This window comes from Myotis myotis, unplaced genomic scaffold (genome assembly GCF_014108235.1).
Source record: "Myotis myotis isolate mMyoMyo1 unplaced genomic scaffold, mMyoMyo1.p scaffold_m19_p_1, whole genome shotgun sequence".
Lineage (NCBI taxonomy): Eukaryota > Metazoa > Chordata > Mammalia > Chiroptera > Vespertilionidae > Myotis > Myotis myotis.
Genome location: NW_023416313.1, coordinates 126,149,740 through 126,164,066, shown reverse-complemented (window position 1 = coordinate 126,164,066; position 14,327 = coordinate 126,149,740). Strand labels below are relative to the sequence as shown.

Here is a 14,327-nt window from a genome sequence, read left to right as displayed (position 1 = left end):
TCTGGTGGTTGCCCCATGCAGCCTACTGTTCAGTCGTTTGGCTGCCCCTCACTACCCGCCTGCCAGCCTGGTCACCCCATGCAGTTCAGTTGTCCACCTGGTTGTTTCGGTCGTGACGGCCCCTGGCTTTTTATATAGCTGTATTTTAGGGTAGCTTTATTTTTTTCCCTAAAGCAGTTCCCTTTTACCCCACCCCTAGTTTGCTTCTTAGTGGCTTAAATTTGCCTAATTCTAAAATTCCTAAACTAATCATTGGCAAGGATGAATGGGTTTATCATAATAGATTAGAGTAATTGTGGTCTACCTTTGTACCTCAGGGTCAGTCAGCTTCCCCTAAGGCACATTGAATTTTGGGAGAGATTTGGATGGAAATCAAATCATGGATAAATTATCAAAGAGGAAGCTTTGGGTAGGCACTCAACATTGTACATTGCAGATGCATGAAGAGTACATATTACCTGACATTTTTACTTGAACGAAACGCCACTTTCATTTCTCAATCCCAGAAAGTATAAAGTGAGTCCTTGCTGAATCTACTCTTGGTTTCCTGTGTTTTAGCACACTCATTAGCAAAACTTTTATAGCTTCTGAATTGAACATATTTTTGTCCAAAAATTCTCTTGTCACTTAGTAGGCACCTATCTGTAGAATAAACTATGTGGGCCATAAATAGAATAGAGTTTGTTTAGGAAAATGCAGTTCCTTAAATAAGCCTTACTTAAAAATAATATATATTCTTTTCCTCCTCTCCAAAGAATTTGTGTACCCTAATCTCTATAGTAGTGTCATCCTTAATATCTGGTTATAAAGATTAAGTACAATTTATGGGGTTATTTACAAAGCAAAAATAAATACTTATTTTTAAAGTTTAAAAAATCTTTGTATAGAAAATGCTAATTACATATTGACTAGAGGCCTGGTGCACAAATTCATGCACCAGTGGGGTCCCTAGGCCTGGCCTGTGGGATCTGGCCGAAACTGGCTCTCTGACATCCCCCAAAGGGTCCCAGATTGTGAGAGGGTGCAGGCCAGGCTGAGGGACCCCACCGGTGCAGGATTGGGGCCAGGGAGGGACACAGGAGGTTAGCCAGCCGGGGAGGGACTGCAGGAGGGCCTCAGGGCATGTCTGGCCCATCTCGCTCAGTCCTGATTGGCTGGATCCCAGCAGCAAGCTAACCTACCAGTCAGAGTGTCTGCCCCCTGGTAGACTGTGCACATCATAGCGAGTGGTTGAGCAGCCTTAGTATTCATTAGCATATTACGCTTTGATTGGTTGAACAGACAACCGAAGGACCGGACATGTAGCATATTAGACTTTTATTATATAGGATTATTGAATTTTTTGGAGTGCAAGTTTCAAGTGTACAACTAAATAAAATATCTGCACACTGCATCCTGTGCCCATTGCCCCAAGCAAAGTCTCTTTTGTCCTCATTTCCCCTCTTTGCCCATCTCAACATACCTCTTCACCCCCTTTTCCCTCTGGCTGTTACCACAGTAATATCAGTGTCTATGTGTTGGTTGTTTTTGCTTAATCCCTTCACCTTCTTTTATCCAGCCCCCCAACCTACTTTCCCTCTGACAGCTGTCAGTCTGTTCCATGTATCCATACTTCTGTTTCTATTTTGTTCATTGGATTCCACATAATAAGTGAGATGATATGGAATTTGTCTTTCTCTGACTGGCTTGTTTCACTTAGCATAATAATCTCCAAGTCTATCCATGCTGTCCCCAAAGGTAAGATTTCTTTTTTTTTTTTTAACAGCAGAGTAGTATTCCATTGTGTAAATGTACCACAGCTTTTAAAAAAACGTTTTTTACTTTTTATTTTTATTTTATTTTAGAGAGGAAGGGAGAGAGATAAATAGAAACATCAATTAGCTGTCTCTTCCTGCACACCCCTACTGGGGAGCCCCCAGCCTTCGCATGTGCCCTGACCTGTAATTGAACTGTTGACCTCTTGGTTCATGGGTTGATGCTCAACCATTGAACAACACTGGCCAAGGCAGCCACAGCATTTTTTACCCACTCATCTAGTGATGGGCATTTGGGCTGTTTTCAGATCTTGGCTATTGTAAATAACGCTATAATGAACAAAGGAATGCATATATTCTTTCAAATTAGTGTTTCAGGATTCTTAGGATATATTCCCAGGAGTGTGATTTCTGGGTCAAAAGGCAGTTTTATTTTTAATTTTTTGAGGTAACTCCATACTGTTTTTCATAGTGGCTGCTCCAGTCTGCATTCGCACTAACAGTGCACAAGGGCTCCCTTATCTCCACATCCGGGCTAGCACTTACTGTTTTTTTATTTATTGATCATAGCCATTCTGGTAGGTGTGAGGTGATATCTCATTGGGGTTTTAACTTGCATCTCCTTGATGATTAGTGATGTTGAGAATTTTTCATGTCTATTGGCCATCTGTAAACATCTCCTCTTTGGAGAAGTGTCTATTCAGGTCCTTCGCCCATTGTTTAGTTGGATTGTTTCTCTTCCTGGTGTTGAATTGTGTAAGTTTTTTATATATTTTGGCACTTAATTCCCTATTGGATGTATCATTGGCAAATATAATCTCCCTAATTACATATTTTAAGTACCTATTGTTTTAACTAAAATTTTTAACCAGCTGGCTGTGTGTTTCATTTTTTCAGTTTTCAGATTTCTAAATATTAGCCGAATATTTTAGTATCTGGGTCACACAGTCATTACAAACAAATGTAGGCCAAAATGGTTTATCCTTCTCAGTTGCCAGCCTAGTTTTCATTCTACCATGCTCTGATGTTCATTTTTTGGTTCTATTTCATCTAAACTTTGTTTACTTAGTTTTGCAAAGTACTCTATTAGTTCTTTGTATATAACTGGTCTTATTGTGTCTTTTATTTTTCTTTCTCCTGAATCAAGCAAGGTAACAGAGCAAATAAATAATTGTGCTCTTGGCTGCTATGTTTTAGAATTGTTGCTATACAAAGGGTCACACATGTTAAATTACACACTGCAGTGCTAATTATTGTGTGAAACCTTATTTAAAATGCTAGAGAAATTGTGTTTTGGCGTAGAAACTGCAACATTTCTTAAAGACTCAACCTGTATGTAATTTGTTATTGAGGGCCTCAGAATTCCTAAATACACTGCAAAATTTTAAAATGTAAACCTGTTCTATCTTATCATACTAGATGCTATAGCATTTTCTTCAGGTAAAATGAGAAGTCCTAAATGTTATGATATTGAGATTAGGGGAGGGAGAGGGAAAGAAGAGAGGAGTAAATTGAAACATCAAAATTTTTACCTTTACTTTTGAAGTACTATAGAATGTAAAATTCTATTTTGAAATACTTTTTTAAGCGGGTGTTTTAAGGGGGTAGTTTACTGGCAGCTTGTGTTACTACAATATTCCTTTTCTTAAAATTAAGAACTTGCCGAGCTGGTTTGGCTCAGTGGATGGAGCGTCGGCCTGCGGACTTGGGGGTCCCGGGTTCGATTCCGATCTGGGGCATGTGCCTTGGTTGCGGGCGCGTCCCCACTGGGGGACATGCAGGAGGCAGCTGATCGATCTCTCTCATTGATGTTTCTGACTTTCTATCCCTCTCCCTTCTTCTCTGTGGAAAATCAATAGAGTATGTTTAAAAAAAAAAAAAACTTTATACCTTTTGGAATTTTTAATATTTTTGCTAAATTTAGATGACTTGATGTCATACAGCTGTACCTTTTTTGCAAGCATAAAGATTCTGGGTCTGTCTGGCTCAGCTGCCTTTTGTTAGGTAATTTTCAGGTTGCAAAGGGCCAGGGCATTCATATGCAAAAGCCTCTGCTGCAGTCTGGGTGGGGCGGGATCTCAGGGAATCAAAGGGCGGAGCAAGCAGCTATGGCTGGTCCTCAGCCCTTCCCTAAGGGGCCGCGAGTCTCAGTGTCCCGGTAATTTAATTGCTGCAAGTACCTCTGAGGGAAAGCCGCCCTCAAGTTCAGAGTTCTGCCTGCTGCCAGACAGACCAGTTTCTCCCCGTATGAGTCCTGGGTCCGCAGAGACTTCCCGGAACCGGAGTTCAGAGCAGTCGGGAGCTTGTGACTCCCTCCTGGTTCAAAAAGACAGCCGCATCCTCAGGTGCCACCCTCTTTCCGCGTGCGAGCCTCCGTACCTCTGCACTTTACTTCCGCAGCTCCTCTGGCTCTCAGTGTGCTTTTCTCTTTCCTTCTAGTTGTAGAATTTCCACTCAGCCAGCCTTCCTGTAGTTCTGGATGATGTCCGTTTTGTCTTTTTGTTGTATTTTTGAAGTTGTTGTGGGAGGCAGCAATTTTGGTGTTTACCTATGCCGCCATCTTAGTTTCTCCTCAAGAAAAATATTTTTAATAAAATGGGAAAAACATCCTTTTTCAGCCCGTAAGACTAAATTGTGTTGAAATATTTTATTAATATCTCTAAGGAGTTTATAAGGTAGTAAGTGCTACTTTTTATTGCAAAGGTAAATGTTAACTTCTATACCCATGTATACAATCTTAAAAAACCTAGAGTTCCCTATCCCATTGCATTTACTAGTGCCATAGCAGTTATGCTCCCTATTGCAGTGAGCTTTAGTAACCTGAAACAATACTGCATAGGTGCACAAGTAAGCCATGTATTTCTTGTTATGAAATTTTATAATTGTTCTTAACTTTTTGTTAACCATTTGCAGGTCAGATGATAGAATATCTTTTATTTAATAAGTATGCCAAATACACATATAGTGCTATTAGGTTTCGATGATACCTGAGGGAAAAAACAAAACAGCATAGCCTCTGCTTTTAAGGAGCTGTCTCACAGTAATGTGAACTATTTGATTGAGAAGATTCACACACATAGTATAATGGAATTCTACAAAAATTGCCTATTAAAAAACTTTCCAAAAGGCAAGAGGGGTGTGGAGGTGGAGTGGAGGCAGGGTATGAATGAGAATCAAAGATACAATTTAAAATTGTCTTGTGTTTAAGAATAATGACATTAAATTTAAAGGTAAGTTCACTCTAACAAAGCAAGGATTCTTGTTTCCAAAGAAAATAAATGAGCTTTGTTTGTTATTAAGATTTATTCACAAAAACTTGACATGTTTATTTGTATTGTATATAGAAAAGCTTTATTGTTGATCTGTGTTATTGGACAAGCTGAAATTGTGAATATTTGGCATTGTAATCTGTATTAAAATACATTTCTATTTCCTACTAAATACAGGGAACATAATTGTTAAACTGTAGATTATAATCAGTAAGATGCATTCCGTGTTTTAAACTGTTTTTGCCTTTTCTTTCTTCCTCAGTAACACCTTTAAGGTCTTTTGATGTATCATAAAGAAAAAGTTGTGAGCTGTTTGGCTCTAGCAAAAGAGAGTTAATTGACTTGAAGATGTTTGTACTTCCCTACTGCCAAGTCTTTGCTCAATTGCTCTCTATCTTTGCTACTGCAGGTTTACTCCTCTTCCTCGGCTCTAAGATCTTTAAGACCCCATTCAAACCCACCTTTGACAGCTTCTATTGTCTCCCATCTCCTTCATCCTGAATTAACAGGGCAGAATAAAAAGTTGCCAGAAAAAAATAGGCTTAACAGTTAAATCATCTAAAATCTGTTTTGTTCCTTACAGCCAGTTGATTAAAATAATCCTTTAGATTCTTGTCCCTGTGTAGGGTCAGACTGTCATAACATACCATATTATGCATGCCATTGCCAAAGCAGTCTTTCTGAGAACTGATCAGATTTTTGAGAGGAGAGAGGCGAGGGACGGGGAGAAAGGGGAAGGAAAGGGTGAGGGGAAGGGGAAGAATAATCTCTTCCAGGATGCATAATATGTACTGTGCAGTATATTGCACTATCCTAAAATGCCTGTAGTGCTCCAGGTTTCTGCTTTCTTTTTACAGGTCTTTGACCTGAAATGCAGTTTCTTTTTACCTATAAAAAAATCTTAGTTATTAGTTACTATAAGGTCTAGCAAAGATCTTTTCCTTCTTAAAGTCTTGCTTATCAACTCTAATTTAAATCCATTCTCTAAGCTCCTAGCTCATACTACTCCTTGAGCTGAAATAAGACTTCTGTGATACTTAGAAGATGGTGAGAGGTTATTTTACCAATGAGATTCCAATTGAGTTTCATGTCTTGAGCTTCTCTTTAGCAGAGTATATGTAGCAAATATAGTGAGTGTGCAAATATTTGATAATTGGTTTACTCACATGAATTTTTTAATATAATTGCTTGGTATTCTCTACTCAAAGAAGGAATTACTGTGTAACTTTCTTTAACTGTTTATTAAACCCAGGGCTGCTTCCTTCTGAGTTCCTAACTACTCTTGAGTATGTAGTTTGGTCATTGGAAAATAACTATTAGAGTTTGGGATGGGTTGTGTGAGTTTTGGAGAAGGAAGTAAATCTATTATTTGGACATTTAAAACCATTGCCTTTGCTGTTTTAAAGTGTTATGCTTCTTGTTACTGTATTAATGGGATTGAATTGGTGCAAGCATACTTAGCTTCCCTTCTCTTTAATACAGTATTTCAAACTTTGGTGTGATATTGAATTAGAAACTCTGGAAGTGTGGCCTAGGACTCTGCATCATAACTAAAATTCACTGAGGTGCTTATGAAGGTGTTTGGTGGTGGTGGTGGTGGTGGTAGTGATGGTAATAATGGGAGTAATGATGATAATGATTGCGATATTCTACTTTTGAAGGCTTTTATGTGCCTTGTGCACTCTTCTAGGCAGTTTATAACTATTAACTTAGCTAATGTTCATAGCAAGCGTATGTGGTAAATACTATTATATTCATTTTCAGGTGGAGAAACTAAGGCAGAGAGAGATAAATTAGATAACTTGTTCCCAAAATAACTTTCTTAAAAACATGCTAAAATCCATGAAAAAGGTGAGGCACATTTCTTTGGTTGATTAAAAAAACCCCACAAACGCAGGCGATCAGTTATTCTCTCTCATCATTGATGTTTCCTGTCTCTCTCTCCCTTCCTTTATGAAATCAATAAAAACAAAACAAAATAAACTCATAATACTTTCTAAAGGATTGCTGTGAATGATAATGAATAAACTGTTTTTTATATAATATATTGGCATGTCAATATGCTAATTCAGGATAGAGTACCTCAACTACAACTAAATATACCCTATATTTCTTTTAGGAAGCCAGTCACAATTCTAGGTGAAAAGTAAGCACACACACACACACAAACTTAGCACATTGAAGAAGACATTAAATTATTATAATTTCTAATAAACTCATATGATTTTTAAGACAACTGCCCTTATCTTAATGTATACATAAACATCTATTTATACACATACATAAATGTTGACTACATATGTATTATGTATATACATATATATTATATTGAGATATTACTTTTGTGAACAAATGAAATATAAGTAAAACTCCTTAACCATATAGTTTTTGCTTTACTAGCATAAGATAAATCTTGATTTTTTATGTGATAAAATATTTTATTCTATTTTCATAATGAATGGTATGAATATTTTATGCCTTTTGGCCCATAGACTACTCAGTACGGTCTTGGGGGAATGTGTGATGGTTGTGATGGTGGTAGGGTAGAACTAATCTGTTTAGCATTGTTGCCTGTTCAAAAGAGTTTTGGTGAGTGATTTTAGCTGTTGCTAATGAGTTCTCTGACTTTTGAGACCAGTAGAACTAAAAAGTATGTTACATTTTATCAGAAACATCTTATGAGTTATGACTGAATAGACAATGAAATCTAAATTGAGTTATTGGCCATCTTTTATCCTTACAGTGAAATCTAAACAGTGTTTCAACTATTTTTTTTAAGTATTTTCTATTTACAAATTATCTGAATTCCTCTTGCTGACTATTTATGTATGGTTGGGATGAGTTATATCACTGAAAGCAGTTAAGATTAAACATTTTATTTCACTATCCATGTGGCATGCTTAAATTACTAGACAATCCTATGAAAAAATGTATAAAATAGGATGCTAGGAAATGAAAGAAAAATAGATGTGATGCCATGAAAAATTCTAGGGTATTTTTAATAGAAAGTTTTGATAAAATTTTATATAATCTTCAAACTCACATTTTAGTCTGGAAGAGCTGGGTGCAAGACTTAATGCCTGCCTGAACACTTACAAAGAGGGAGGTATCTGGTTTAAAGTAATCACACACATTTCTTTTCCTACTTTATGAGTTGGTTCTTTGCATTTTCTGGGGCTGATGGTCTGAATGTTTGAGATTAGCATGGAGGTTAAAAGGTTGAAATTTTTCTAATAAAAGTGTATCTCTTTTGGAGATATAGCTATTTATTTCCTTGATTATAGTTAAAAAGAATTTATTCTTGCCCTGGCTGGTGGGCTAAATGGTTAGAGTGTCGGCCCACACACCAAAGGGTCACGGGTTTGATTCTCAGTCAAGGGAACATACCTGGGTTGCAGGTTCATTCCCTGGCCCACATCAGGGCAGGTGCGGAAGACAACCAATTGATGTGTCTCTCTCACATCAGTGTTTCTCTCTCTCTCTCTCTCCGCCCTCCCCTCCCCTCCCCTCCCCTCCTCCTCCCTCCCTTCCATTCTCTTTAAAAAGCAATCACTCTTTCTCAAAATTAATGGAAAACATATCCTTGAGTGAGGATTAACAACAAAAAAAAGCATTTCTTCTTAAGGCGTCTTGGTTTTGCTGCTGACTTGCTGTTTGACTTTGGACAAATAATGTCCTAGTACTAGACCTGTTCTTTCACTTATAATATGAGGGATAGTACTAAATTATAAGATTCTTATAAATGGACTAGAGGCCCAATGCATGAAATTCATGCACTTGAGGGGGGGATCCCTAAGCCCAGCCTGCACCATCTTGCTGTCTGGGAGCCCTCAGGGGATGTCTAACTGACAGATTAGGCCTGCTTCCCAGGGATATAGGCCTAAGCCGTCAGTCGGACATCCTAAGCACTGCTGCAGAGGCGGGAGAGGCTCCTGCCACCGCTGCTGCACTCGCCAGCCGTGAACCTGGCTCAGGGCTTTTGACTGAGCCGCACTCCCCCTGTGGTAGCACACTGACCACCAGCGGGGGCAGCTCCTGCATTGAGCATCTGCCCCCTGGTGGTCAGTGCGCATCATAGTGACTGGCTGTTCTGAACAGCCGTTCTGTCGATTTGCATATTAGCCTTTTATTATATAGGATTAGTAGAATATATTTAACATTATATATAAACACATTCACAAGTGATTTGCTGCTCATCTTTGCTGGAATATGAAACTAGTTTTGCTGTGTAGGTGCATTACTGATAATCTTATTCACACCAAGATAATTGTTCTGTGCTTTTTTTTTTTTTTTTAAATATTTTATTGATTTTTTACAGAGAGGAAGGGAGAGAGAGAGAGAGTTAGAAACATCGATGAGAGAGAAACATCGATCAGCTGCCTCCTGCACACCTCCTACTGGGGATATGCCCGCAACCCCGGTACATGCCCTTGACCGGAATCGAACCCGGGACCTCTCAGTCCGCAGGCCGATGCTCTATCCACTGAGCCAAACCGGTTTCGGCTGTTCTGTGCTTTTTGATTCATGATTTTGTTAATCTGATAGTGACTTTTCAGGATTATTTTTTTGTGTTAAAACTTAAATTACTGCCATGATGATTGGAATCATTAGGATGAGTGACATGAACAAATTTAGAATTGCTTCTCTTATACTGAAAACGTGATAAAAATATGGTCCTCTATAATTTCATTTGGCTAAGGAATTTATCTTCGATCTTTTGATCTTCCAGAGTGAGGACATGACAACTTCTAGTGCTGCATTCTATATTCAATTAATTTTTGCTTTGTGGGTTTCATCATGCTAAATGAAAATAAAATGGTGCTATATTTTCTGCATTAAAAATGCTTTTTTAAAATAAATATTTATTGTTCAGATTATTACAGTTGTTCCTCTTTTTCCCCCCATAGCTTCCGTCCACCCAGTTCCCAGCCTACCCCATGCCCTTACCCCCCCCCCACTGTCCTCATCCATAGGTGTACGATTTTTGTCCAGTCTCTTCCCTCACCCCCCACACCCCCTTCCCCCCGAGAATTGTTAGTCAACTCCCTTTCTATGCCCCTGATTCTATTATATTCACCAGTTTATTCTGTTCATCAGATTTTTTATTCACTTGAATTTTAGATTCACTTGTTGATAGATATATATTTGTTGTCACTTTGTTGTTCATAATTTTTATCTTTACCTTTTTCTTCTTCTTCCCCTTCTTAAAAAATACCCTTCAGCATTTCATATAATACTGGTTTGGTGGTGATGAACTCCTTTAGCTTCTTATCTGTGAAGCTCTTTATCTGACCTTCAATTCTAAATGATAGCTTTGCTGGTAGAGTAATTTCTTGCCACTCCCTTCTGGCCTGCATAATTTCTGTTGAGAAATCAGCTGACAGTCATATGGGTGCTCCCTTGTAGGTAACTAACTGTTTTTCTCTTGCTGCTTTTAAGATTCTCTCTTTGTCTTTAGCCCTTGGCATTTTAATTATGATGTGTCTTGGTGTGGTCCTCTTTGGATTCCTCTTGTTTGGGGTTCTTTATGCTTCCTGGACTTGTAAGTCTATTTCTTTCACCAGGTAGGGGAAGTTTTCAGTCATTATTTCTTGAAATAGGTTTTCAATATCTTGCTCTCTCTCTTCTTCTGGCACCCCCATAATTAGGATGTTGGTACTCTTGAAGTTGTCCCAGAGGCTCCTTACACTATCTTCATATTTTTGGATTATTTTTTCTTTTTGCTTTTCTGGTTGGGTATTTTTTGCTTCTTCGTATTGTAAATCTTTGACTTGATTCTTGAGGTCTTTTAGTCTGCTGTTGGATCTCTATATATTATTCTTTATTTCAGTCAATGTATGCTTAATTTCTAATTGGTCCTTTTTCATATCCTCCAGGGTCTCACTAAATTTCTCGAGGTTTCTAGAAATTCTTGAGTAACCTTATAACCGTGGCTTTGAACTCTATATCCAGTAGTTTGCTTTCCTCCATTTCTTTCGTTTGTGACATGTTTCTTTGTCTCCACATTTTGGCTGCTTCCCTGTGGTGATAGAGTGGCTTTGTGTGCTAGGTGTCCTATAGGGCCCAGTGGCTCAGCCTTTCTAATTAACTAAGGTGGACACTTTTGGTGCACCCCTTTGTGGGCTGTGTGCACAGTCTTGTTGTAGTTAAGTCTTGATTGCTATTTGGTATCACTGGGAGGAATTGACCACCAGGCCATTTGGCTGTGAGGACCAGCTGTGTCTACAATGGGAGAACTGCTGTGCTGGAGACACTCTTATGGAGCAAGACGTACTTCAGTGGGGCTTTGGTGCTCACTGAGTCTGCCCCTTGAGTGTGTTGCTTATGGATGTGAAGAGTTGCACTCAGGTATGGTCTCACTCTGACCACTGGGTACACTGGCTCTTGGATCTCCAAGGAGGTGCAAAGTCAGCCACTGCCTGAGGTCACCCAGCAGGAGCTACAGAGAAATCTTCAGATTCCTCCTCTTTGTTTGGGGTTTGGAAGTGCCCAGATGAGGCGCAGCTGTGAAGTAATGCAGGCTGCTCTCTAGGCCTTCTTTTGGAAGCTTTGGTGCTCTTTGACCCAGCTGAAGTTTGTTAGGCTTAAGATTGCAAAAGAACAGGCCATATGCAAAAGCCTGTGCTCACAGCTTGGGTGGGGTTGTAAATTGGGTGGGGCGGGGTCTCAGGGAATCATCAGGGCAGAGCAAACTGCAATGGCTGCCAGTCTTCTCTGCCTCGGAGAGGTCCCAGGGTCTCTCTGTCCCCCAGCCCTGTGCAGGAACAATGATTGCTGCAAGCACCTCTGAGAGAAAGCTGCCCTCGCATTCTGGCCCGATGCAAGATAGTCCATTTTCTCTCCATTTAAGTCTGGGTCCCCAGAGTCTCACCTGGAACTGGAGTTCAGAGCAATTGGGAGCTTGTATCTCCGTCCTGATTGAAAAAGGCAACAACGCACCCAGTTGCAAAACCGTTTCCGCTTGCGTCTCTGTACCTCCGCATTTCTGCACCTCCTATCAGTTTCAAAAAATGCTTTTCTCTTTTCTTCTAGTTGTAGAATTTTCACTCAGCCAACCTTCCCTTGGTTCTGGATGATATCCGTTTTGTCTTTTAGTTGAAGTTTTGATGTGGTTGTGCGAGGCAGCAAGTACAAGTATGTACCTATGCTGCCATCTTGGTTCGTTCCTAAAAATGATTCTTGATATAAAGTTTAAGGTCAGCCCCTCATGTGACAAATATATTCAAAGAATTTAAACTGCTCCAGTGTACTTGTTTTTCTCTTGATAATCTAACCATTTATATATCTTTATGAGCTGTTCTCCTCCCCCTCCCCTTCACATACACACTCCATGTCAAGTTTTATATTATAAACTCTTTGAGGAAAGTGTTTAACTTTTCCTTTGTATGTCATAGTACCCAGGAAGGAACTCTCTTAGTCTCTGAATACTTTCAAAATGTTATTGATATTGAGGGTTTTGCATTCAAATTATTGGAGTCAGTGTGATTAACTTGAAGACATAGTAGTTTTGTTAAGCTCTAGGCTTTGTTCTGAAGTCAGCTTCTCTCGATTTAACCATAAGTTGATTATTTCCTTATATTCTTTTTCATATAATACCATGATATCAGGTTATTAATATGGGAAAGTCTGTCAGGTTTATGTGGATAGAAGTTTATGTGCACGTACACAACTACTCCTATGTATGTATGAGAGCAGGCACACAGAATATATGAGAATTTGGATACATCTTATGCTTAGCATTTTAATTTGAATCTTACATAACTATATGCACTGAATATTGGAGATATTATAGTTGACATTCAGAAAGTGTTTTTTTAAAATATATTTTATTGATTTTTTACAGAGAGGAAGGGAGAGAGAGAGAGAGTTAGAAACATCGATGAGAGAGAAACATCAATCAGCTGCCTCCTGCACACTTTCTACTGGAGATGTGCCCGCAACCAAGGTACATGCCCTTGACCGGAATCGAACCTGGGACCTTTCAGTCCACAGGCCGATGCTCTATCCACCGAGCCAAACCGGTTATGGTGAGGAAGTTTTTAATCAGTGGTAAACCTGATAACTTAGGAAGATTAGGGCATGTTTTACTTTTTTCTATATTTCCAAAGATTTAAATTGTCAAGGATTTAAATTGTCATTGAAATGGACTAACTTACAGCTGGGCAGAAATGATATTGAGGCTCCAAGGTATATCGTAACATTTTGGGGAAAATTTACTATGCGTAATATTTTAAAAGTAGCAAAACAGAGACTATCTAGAATAAAAGTCAACTATCATAAAGCATAATGGCTGAAAGTCATATATAGTTGACAGACTACAAAGATTATATATATAAAAGCCAAGTGACTGGAATAGCGGAACAACTGGAACAACCTGTCGCTATGACATGCACTGCAGTGGCCAGCTGTCCCGATGGGGGCCCAGATCAGCCACCACCCCCAATCGCCCGCTGCCCCTCTTCCCTGGCTGGCTTGGCCCCGATTGGCCCCCATCTGGGTGCTGGCTGGCTGGACCCCACCTGTGCATGAATTCATGCACCGGGCTTCTAGTAAATAATAATTAAGAGAAAAAGAGCCCAAATTGGTGCAGAAAAGGGGTTGAGCTGTTATAATTAGAAGTCTGTAATCATAAATTTTGTCTCAATACAAAGAATGATCTTTGCAGTCAGGGCATGTCTCTTCAGTATAACCTTGAACTCTAATGGTATATGCTACTGTAATTAGTTGATGATGTAATAAATATTTTATGAATATGGGTGATACTGTCAAAGTGTATCCAAGTATTATTGTTAGTTTTAAGTCAGTATTTGACAGAATTTAAGTTTGTGACTCTGTAATTGATAATAGATACATCATTGTATAAATACCATCTTTATTATGTGTTAATTTTGGTTACAGAATAATAGAGTCAACTTTTTTTGAAAGCTTCAAAGTTTACTTAAAACTGTTCTCGGTAGATATTCGAATTTTAGAGAGTTTTTGGTTTTATTTTTTCCTAGCATTTCTTCTTAAACATAATGTTATTACTGCTTGAAAAGAGGTAAATCAAAATCATTCACTTTGTTTTGAGTTGTCATTGCACATTATCAGTTGGTGGATGTGGAAACAATTTAATAAAGCTTGGGTAATTTAGTTTCAGTCTAAATTCTCAACTGGCAATTGGCCGAAAACTCCTATCTGAAGAAGTGAGCATCCAAATGTCATTCTGTGATTTGTCTACTATCTGCTTGACATAGCAAGGCCCTATCAAGAAAACCAAATGGAGTGACTATCAAAAGAAAATCAATGGTAAGAGTTTTCACTT

At 38.8% G+C, this 14,327-nt stretch overlaps 1 protein-coding gene across 21 annotated transcripts in view; it reads left to right on the top strand.

Annotated features, from left to right (window-relative positions):
* Positions 1–14,327, top strand: part of ZEB1 (zinc finger E-box binding homeobox 1) — a 305,104-nt gene that overhangs the window by 60,528 nt on the left and 230,249 nt on the right. For 12 of the 21 annotated variants that reach the window (XR_004974243.1, XR_004974244.1, XR_004974249.1 and 9 more), the window contains one exon: positions 14,157–14,311. The exons of 7 other annotated variants lie outside the window; for them this stretch is intronic. The gene's annotated coding sequence lies outside the window, so the exon portion shown is untranslated. Of the gene's footprint in view, positions 1–6,779; positions 6,875–14,038; positions 14,064–14,156; positions 14,312–14,327 lie in introns of those variants that run through there. 2 more of the 21 variants (XM_036351419.1, XM_036351438.1) reach the window with 2 other exon arrangements.